Genomic DNA, 9,677 nt, shown 5'->3' with positions numbered 1-9,677 from the left:
AAAGCACAACAAACATGAACCATGCAACTTGCTTATTGATGATTATTAATACCAACACTTCTTTCAGCTCCATTACTATCAAAAAAAGAAAAAGAAAAAAATCTTAGGATATTAATCATCAAAAAAGTAAAATTCAACGAAAGCATTCTGCTTATGCAAATCAATTTTGCCACAAACACAAGCATCTGCTTGGATGGAGATAAACCTCATTCACATTCAAAATAGAAATTAGGAAAGAATAATTTACAGATACACATAAAGGCGATTGCTTAGTTTCTTGTTCATGCATAACTGCTTGACATCCATGACATGCTACATTCATCATGTTGAATGGAGCATCATCTATCAGTTTTTGTTGCATCCATGAACTGAGCATAGAGTTATAAACAAGGTCAATGATTCAGGACGAATAAAAAAGGAAGCTTCGTTATTGAGCTTTGCCTGTGGAGCTTTCATCAATTAGCTATTTTGTGCCAAATTGTAAGACATGGCTTTTTGGGGAGCAGCCCTGCTTAACAATTTTCACCAGTATAAAATGTACTTCTCCAATAGGTTTAGACTGCAAAATTTTAAAAACAAGGCCAGGGATTCAGGTTAAAAGAGGGGAGAAAATAGAAAAAACAATATTTATAAGCAATTTGATTATGTTAATTGTTGCAACTCCAATGGAAACTTATTGTTTGAAACCAAAATGATTCTATCAATTAACAATGCATGCAAACTACACTTACATTTTCCCTTTTCTAGTAAACAACATTAATAATTTGCACATGTAAGCTCTTATAGACTATTTTTGTGTTTTGTTTCCCCACCCACCAGATGTGGCAAATTCTCAATAAGGAATAAAGGATTTTGAATATTGTAGAATATATTTCTTTATATGAACTAGAGTCTAAAAACAAATCAATGAAGTTTGCTAACGTGGGTTCCAGTTAGCTTAACTAGTAAAATCTCTAATGAGTTCAATTCTCGCCTATACCTAAAATTTATTGGTGTTTTAGTTTAATAATAAAAAACTATCATCAAGAGCGGACATCATAGGTTGGAACTTTCTCAAAAAAAAAAAAAAAAAGTTCGCCAATTTCACATAAATTTGGGCCACATAATATAAAAAAATAATATAATAATGGGTCCATAATAATTGGGCTTATCCATCTTCGGCCTTGTAAAAATGGGCATTAATTGAATTTTTTTTAAAAGAGAAACACATGGGAGAAATTATAAAGTCTACACGGTGTGGACATGATTTACCATTCCACTAAAAAACTCACACTTGTTTAAATTGTTGAGTTAAATTTTTTTTTTAAACAGAAACTAATTATTGACTTAGCAATTTTATACAAGTGAGAGTTTTTTAGTGAAATAGTAGACAAATAACGTGGTCCACTAAATGATTGTATAATTTCTCAACAAGTGGAGAGGGTATTAACTATTAACAGTTATTTATTCTAAAAAACAAAAAAACTATTAACAGTTATTTAATTCTTTGCTAAGAAAGTAATTCATTCGTCCAAAATAAAAAAAAAGTGGTGGCCTTGGGGTAAATAACTAAATTACTGTCCTCAATCTTGGATACCTCAACCACATCATTTTCGCCATTGATTTCTTGGCTGAATTCATTGTCTTGATCATCATCCATCTACATGCATGCCTAAAAGAAAAGCATATGAATTATGTCAGATTGTTCCAAATACCCAAAATAAAGAGGTCAATGAATAAGAGATTCGATGAAGAGGTCAATCAAGCTATGTTTAAAGAAATAATTTTAACAAAATCATGCCATATACTATTTGTAAAGGTCAGTTCAATTTCTTGACATCATAGAGTGGAACTCTGTCTGATGGACAATTCTGGGCATGTTTAATATAGCGAGATGCATAATTTCAGAATTGCACTCACAAAGGGGGATACAGATACGCAAACCACAGCCACATTCATGTAACTCCCAAATAACTACATCACAATGAATTCAAATAGTTCATCAGCTCCTTCAAGATAAAAGGGTGACTCCACTCCACATCTCAGCTAACAAGGGTAACATACATTGCTATGAATCTTGCATAAAAGTTTCTGACCTACGAGAGTTTGGTGGAGTTAATTCAAGAAACAATGTTTCTCTTTACAATTTGGCTGATTTGATTAATCAATGGAAACACTCAAAAAGAAAAAAAGAAAAGAAAGAGAAGATCTTTTAATGATAACACTAACTGACCTGGGCAGCTGAATTACTAGATGGATGTGCCCAGTCAGCGTCCTGGATTGCAAATGATGATCATTTAAAGATGAGAAGTAAAGAAGACGAAGGAGAAAAGTGAAAGAGGTTCGAACTGAAAGACTTGGATAAGGGAGACAAATATAGATATTGACATGGAATAGTAGGAAAATATTTAGGATTCAATTATTCTATTCGACCAAAATGACAAATGCAAAAACATTTTTTGTATAGACTGCAAAGAGTAATCACATGAATTAGTGATAAATCAAAGAAAAAATTACAAATCATATATAGCTCAAAATAACAACTGAGTAAGCCAATCAAAACATGGAATTGAAATCAACACCAGAAAAATATTACAATTTGAATATCCATAATTGGAGGGGTTAGGGAGGCAGCAGGAAGGGAGTGAGGGACAAATCCTTCTGGTTCAAAGGCGAGAGTAAAAGAAATGAAGCAAAATGGGAGAGTTATGTTATGGTCACCCCAAACTTCCAAAAACAACGGCTCTATGTCCCTCATCTCTATCACCATCACGATTAAAAAAAGTTTACTTGTAGCAAAAATTTAATGATCGCACACAAGCACACAAAAAAAAAAAAAATTCAATAATACTCATAAATAAAATGCTAATCTAGTTTTAATGACTATAATCATTAATCTAAACACACAATGGGATTCAAACAATTAATCCAAAATAGAAATATTAGCGGTAACCAGAAATTAGAGGCATAAAGTGGCAATATAAACAGATATTAAAAGGTAATGTTCATACAAGTGAAAAGGGGAACTTCACCTCGTCCTTCGTCTTTAAAATCTCGGTCCTCTTCAACACCTTGCTCTTACTACCCTGTCTCATGACTCTCATCAATGTGTACTTCCAATTGTTCATATGTCCTCTTTATCATTGATTTCTTGCCTGGATTCATTGTCTTTAACCTTGATCATCGTCCATTTTAAAAGAAAAGTAAAAGAGTTATGTTTGATTAGAGTCTAAATGCCCAAAATGATGTAAACCCACAAAGACCCGTATAATATTAAACCATAAGATTATAATGAACAAGTAAAAAAAACAATTAAATAGAATAAGAGATTAGACAACCCAAAAGGATCACAGCCAAAAATAAAAATAATAATAAAATTTATGGGAATTATAACTAAACAAGTAAAGAATATTAATGCCCTGAAACGAGATTGAAAAAAAAATCAATTTGAATATTAGGATATATTTAATTGATATTTGGGAAAAAAAAAATCAGCATTAGTCTCTTCTCTCTTATTATCAGCTCACTCCTGGCTAGAGATGGAGCTATGTTATGGTTTGCTATCTCATATCAGAAGATAAACTCGGAGATGAAGATGAGAGAAAAAAAATTTCTCATTGAATGAATAAGAAAAGTACAGCTCTGCTTGTATATACATGGAACAGAGTAATTGAATGAAACAAAACAAAAGCAATTAAAAACAAGCTTTTTTAATTTTAACCCAAATCAAGTTCTCGTACTGCTCTTTCTGGATTCTCTCTATCAAAATTAACCTAAATTCTCTCTCTTAATGACCAAAATATTAGACAAAAATTCTCCCATCCCCCCTTGTAGTCTACTCCTCTGCTTTGCACAAAGGCTACTCCTATTCTTGATGTTTATTCTTTTACTATCTTAATATTCGTTTATTGTCTTTTTGAGTTACGAAAGTCAATTAATGATATCAAAGAGATTGTAAAGAAGATAGAATTTGTCAAACCAAGTGTCAGTAGCATTCAAAAGAAAAAACCGAGTGTCAACTGGGCTTTGAAATGCCTAGCTAATGTGGCAAGAGACTATGACAGAACATGAGGCCAAAGAACGGTCTTAAAAACATACCCAATCTCGTTGACCCAAATAGATGATAAAATATTAAATTGACACCAAAAAAAAAAAAAAATTCCTTGAAGTTGCAATTTATTTTTTTTTTTAAATCCCAAACTTTGCCCCCCTAAACCTTCAGCTCTGGTTCTGGCCCTGCTTCCCCTTCGCCTACTTTGCCAAAATTTAGTTCCAAATGGAGGAGATGAATCTTCTTCAAAATCTTGCATCATGCATTATTGCATTTTGCACCTTTTTATATCACCATTATACTTATCTTTTTCAAAATCTTGGAAGAAAGTGTATGGCTAAATTTTCAAAATATTCTTTTGCTATGATTTTCATTTCTATATTTTCCCTTGAATTAATATATCCATGTGCCATCCACAAGAGGACCAATTGATCTCTAGAAAAGAGATAATCTTGTCTAAACCTTTTTTGGGTGCTGTTAAGAAAGAAACATTTAGGCAAGGAATTAAGAGTATAAGCTTTGCTTCTTGTCTAAACACAATATTTACGCTTTGTTTACACAAAGAAAAGCACAATCATACACACACAGATAATGCAAAGAATAAGGAAGAAAGAAAAAAGTGAAAGCCAAATGACCTTCTCATGTGTTAGCAGCTTCAAGCTTTTTGGATGCTGTTAAAAAATAATGGACATTTTTACTATAAGCATTGCTTCTGATGTTTGTTAAGCTCAAGCTTTGTTGGATGCTCTGTGATGTATCAAGAGATGAAAGTTTGCCCATACTGTTTTAAAAAAAAAAGTGAACATTTATGTAAGGGGTCATATTATTTTATGCTTCTAGTTAAAGTAATGTTGGTGCAAGCTTTGAACCATTTCATGAGAGCGTAACCATGCACCATGCACCATGCAATTGGATTAAAATAGTTTTTTTTTTAATTTAATTTATTTAATTTATTTATTTTTAAGAAGTGAAATTTGTGTAGCTTCTTCGTTCATGAGACAATTTTTGAGCCCAGCCCAAACAAAATTGGGTCTATGTTTGTCTGTTTGAAATTGATAACAAGTAATTGCCAAGATAAATTCTTGGGATAGAATCAAAGGATTTTAATCAATGCTAGGAAAATATATTATTTATAGTTTTAAATTAGTCATTAACTTGTGTAATGACCTTTTTTAATAATTATATATTTGGGTGGAGGATTTGAACCTAACTTTGTGATTTTTTGTTGTTGTTGTTAATTTGATTGTTACAATGGAGGAGAGGAGAGGAGATTTAAACCTTGATGTCTTGGAAATATCAGGAAGTGTCAATCAATTAAACTACAAAACTCTTAGTCTGTATAATGATTTTATTTTATATATATATATATATATATATATATATATATTTTGTGTGGAGAAACTCATGTATTACAATTTAAAGCAGGAAAAGATCAATTTTAGAATGCTCAAAATATGTAACTTATGGTTTAGGTCGCAATGGCATCTCTATGATTATTTTCCAGGGGGTCAATAAAAATATATATTATATAAAATCTAAAACAGAATCTAACTTGAATATATCTACATCACAAAGAAAAAAACAAAAACAAAAACCCCAATATATAAAGTTTTACAATATTTTTCCTACGAGATTTCTTATTTTAAGATTGTTGCTTTATATCTTCATTATCAATCTTACGAGCTACATCTTTTTAATGTACATAACAAATTAATCATTCATCCACTTATTTGTCATTTGATTAATTTATTTCAAAAATTTTAAGATCTAACCTTTTTCTAAATTTTAATATTAACAAATTTCTACTTTTGTTATTGAGTTTTTTTTTTTTAAAGTCCTAAATATTGTTAAGAGGATTGTATTTAAACTTATTTCAAGTGGGATTTAAAAATATTATGGTCAGGTGTTTTAATGTTTATTTTAAGGGGTCAAAACAACAACAAAAAAAATTTTAAAATATTATATTTAGTTTTTTTTATTGCCAGAGCGGAGCCAATGGGCCGTGACTCGTGACATATATATAATACCACATGGGTCCAGGTTATTGCAATGCTCAAAAGGTTTTTTTACGGAACATTTTTAAAAAAAATTTATGGAACGCCAAAGGTCTTTTTTTTTTTTTTTTTTTTTTTTTTAAATTTATAAACTGCAATGTTCATAGAAATGAAAGAAAGTACAATCTACCTACAGGTGGAGGCGAGAGCCCCTGGTAGATTCCATCATTTTCCATGATCATTGCTTCAAGTAGATTCCATCATATATTAATGTTCTATTCATCTTTAGGCGTGTACGCCACAACACGGCACAGGAACATGTAAGACAACCATGTGCTTGTCTTCTTGTTATGAGACAACCAAAAGTGGCAAAGTCGTAACTCCCAACTCCCAAATAGTAACACATTTATTGGGTCTCACGTTATAATTTGAAACTGCCGGATTTTGATGGGAAGGTTTTTGTTTTTTATTCTATTTATTTTACAGTTAATTCAATTATAAAGTTTCTTAATATGAAATAGTTCAAACTCACTCTAACAAACGTGAGCTTTTTCAACGTATTTGTATCCATAGTTATTAAAAAATGTTGATAAAAGCTTTTAATTTCTACCTTCGCACTTAACTGCCGAAAATTCACATATATATTTCTACAGTAGACATAACTGTCTAAATAAGGGGTGGAAAATTTACATATGCATTTCCACAGTTGGCATAATTGTTGAAATAAGTGGTAAGAAATTCACATACTAACTTATTAAATGAGAATAATTTATATCAACGGTTGGATGAACGTTGAAAGAAGAAATTAAAAACACAAAGCTTATATAGGTATTAACTACGTAGTATTTTGAAATTTTATCATATTTAATTAATTTAAACAAAATTATTTATTTTATTCATGATATGGTGTCTATATTTTATTTTGATAGGAGATACGCTTGTCTTGTCTCTATGGGTGTATCAAAAAATATTGAGATATTGTCATTATAAGACAAGACATGGTCCATATTGTACCAAAATTTTAAGGCGTAAATGCACTTTTAGTCTCTACATTTTGTCGTTTTTCTATTTTAGTCCATACATTTTATTTTTACCACTTTTAGTTCCTAAACCAATTTACGCGTGTTATTTTCGTCCTTTCCGTCAGTCAACCGACGAAAATAGCTAAGGTTGCAGCCAGAGACATTAAAATATTATTAAAAATGCCACGTTAGCATCTTTTTTTTTATTATATAAATAAATTGTCAATTTTAATTAAATAAAAAACATAAATAAATAAAAAATCACTAAAATTAAGATAAAAAACTCTCTCTGGTGTTTTCTCTTCTATTTCATTTTCTTAAATTAGTTTTTCTTCTCTCTCTCTTATCTGTGTCTCACTTTCTCTCAAATTTTCTCATTCTCTCTCTCTCGCTCTCTCTCTCTCTCTCTCATTCTTGTTTCTCACTCGTGGTACCTGGTGGTGTAGTGGCTCATGGTGGCTGTGGTGGGTTAAGATCAAGGTGGATGGGTTGAGGTTGGTCTGGGGTGGGTGGGTTGAGATCGGGGTGGGGTGGGTTACGGTTGGTCTGGGGTGGGTGGGTTGAGATCAGCTGGGGTGGGTTGAGGTTGGTCTGGGTTGGGTGGGTTGAGATCGGGGTGGGATGGGTTGAGGCTGACTAGGGTGGCTAGGGTTGAGCTCGGGGTGGTCGGGTTTGAGGTTGGGTTGAGGTGGGTGGATTGTGAGCTGGCTGGGGTGGGTAGAGGTCAGCTTGGGTTTAGGTCAAGCTAGGGTGGCTTAAGTCGGGGTGGCTAGGGTTGAGGTTAGGTTGGGGTGGGTAGAGATCGGGGTGGTTGGGGTTGAGATCGAGTTGGGTTTGGTTGTGGTGGCTGTGATGGTTTCTGGGTTTGATGTTTGTATGGAGGGTTTGATTTTTCATGTGGTGTTTTGGGTTTGCTAGAGATTGAGGGTTGGGTTTGGGTTTGTGTTCTTTGTGTTTTGAATCTTTGAAGGTCTTTTAATTTTCTCGGCATTTGATTCGTGTTCTTGGGTTTGATTTTCCGGGTTTGTGTTATTGTGTTCATAAGCATTTGATTTTATTGTTTTTAATTCTGTTTTTTTTATAGTTAAAATTGACAAATTATTTTTATTTTTTAAAAATAGATGTTGACATAGCATTTTTAATAATATTTTAATGTCTTTGGCTGCCACCTCAGCTATTTCTGTCGATTGACTGACGGAAATGACGAAAATAACACGCGTAAATTGGTTTAGGGACTAAAAGTGGTAAAAATAAAATGTAGGAACTAAAATGAAAAAATATCAAAATATGGAGACTAAAAGTACATTTACGCCAAATTTTAATGTTTGTAGTTGAACAGAACTTGAAAATAATTAATTATAATTCCATAATAGTGATTTGATGATATGTACGCCCTACACGGATTTGTGTGTTGGGAAGCATCCAAATTCCAAAGCCCTTCTTTCAGTTAGGCATAGACAACTTAGGCTAGGCGGCTCAAGGAGCAACCATTATTATAATGAGTTGTATATTAAAATAAAAACTGGGATATTTTATGAATTATGAAATTCTACGGTGAAATATATATATATATATATATATTAACTTCTTCTTTTTTAAGAGTAAAATGACAAATTTTTTAAGTGCCCAGATGCCAATACTCATAAACTTCATAATTTCGATTTAAACCTGGGCTATTTTTTGGTGAGAACAGGAGATACCTCTCAGCGCATAGGTTATTGGTTTTGGGTCAAACTAAGTACAAAAAACATAATTCTTAAAATTGCGACTACATTGGGCTTTACCTTAGCTCACTCCTGGCCCAAAATGTTTTACTGTAGAACATGGATTATGGAGAATGAACAGTAATAAGTTTCTTCAACCCACCCCACTTTAAATCCAGCCCAACATTCTGTGAGATCATCCAAGCCCACACAGATTCAAAAATATCTGCTTCGGCCTATGAAAGATCCCTTATAGTCTGGGCTGTCTAGCCTAAAACAATGAAAACATTTGGGGACCATTCGAGATGGATTGGGTCTGAGCTCAAATAATGGGACCAGGCCCTACAGCGACTAGCCTAGCCTTCCCTAGCCCTTTGCTTGTTTAAACACTATAAATTAAACTTCCTTTGAAGTAAATTTATTGACCAAAAAAATTAGTTTTCTTTTTCTTTTTCTTTGAGATACAAATACAGTTTATATACAAATACGATGCCTTCTTATTTAATCCAGCAAACAAATCTTGCGTTGCTATATTCTGGACTGTGTTTGACTATAAATGTCACTACTCACTACTCAATTCTCTTCAATAATTTCAGCTTCTACTTTGAAGCTCTTGTTCCCATGTGAAAATAGACAGTTCAGTATTAATTTTAGCCTTGCATCTTGTTGGACTTCATTTCATAATGTTCCTAAACATACATGAGTTTTTGTATACTGTTGGTTTCACTTGTAATTAACTTTCTCTACTAATGGTTCTCTTCTGATATGAATTCTTACTTTCAATTAGAAGATTACTGCATTAATTCAGCCTGTGGTGCGTAGACATTGGATGGGCTATAAAATGTGTATGGTTCCCTATTCAGTAATCAGCTAGAAAATCTTTAGGATCTCAAGGTTTATAAAGCATGGAAGCAATAGGCTATAGAAA

General features: G+C 32.5%; 1 long non-coding RNA gene across 1 annotated transcript; it reads right to left on the bottom strand.

Annotated features, from left to right (window-relative positions):
* Window positions 1–262: 262 nt before the first annotated feature.
* On the bottom strand, window positions 263–3,120 carry LOC142633743 (uncharacterized). The gene is made up of 3 exons (XR_012843954.1): window positions 3,012–3,120; window positions 1,577–1,651; window positions 263–559 (listed from the first exon to the last, which is right to left on the bottom strand). It is a non-coding gene; the product is annotated as an uncharacterized LOC142633743 (long non-coding RNA).
* Window positions 3,121–9,677: the final 6,557 nt, after the last annotated feature.

Source organism: Castanea sativa, chromosome 5, assembly GCF_040712315.1.
Source record: "Castanea sativa cultivar Marrone di Chiusa Pesio chromosome 5, ASM4071231v1".
Classification (NCBI taxonomy): domain Eukaryota; kingdom Viridiplantae; phylum Streptophyta; class Magnoliopsida; order Fagales; family Fagaceae; genus Castanea; species Castanea sativa.
Note: the sequence above shows the minus strand (reverse complement) of the source record. Positions and strands in the feature narration are given on the sequence as shown.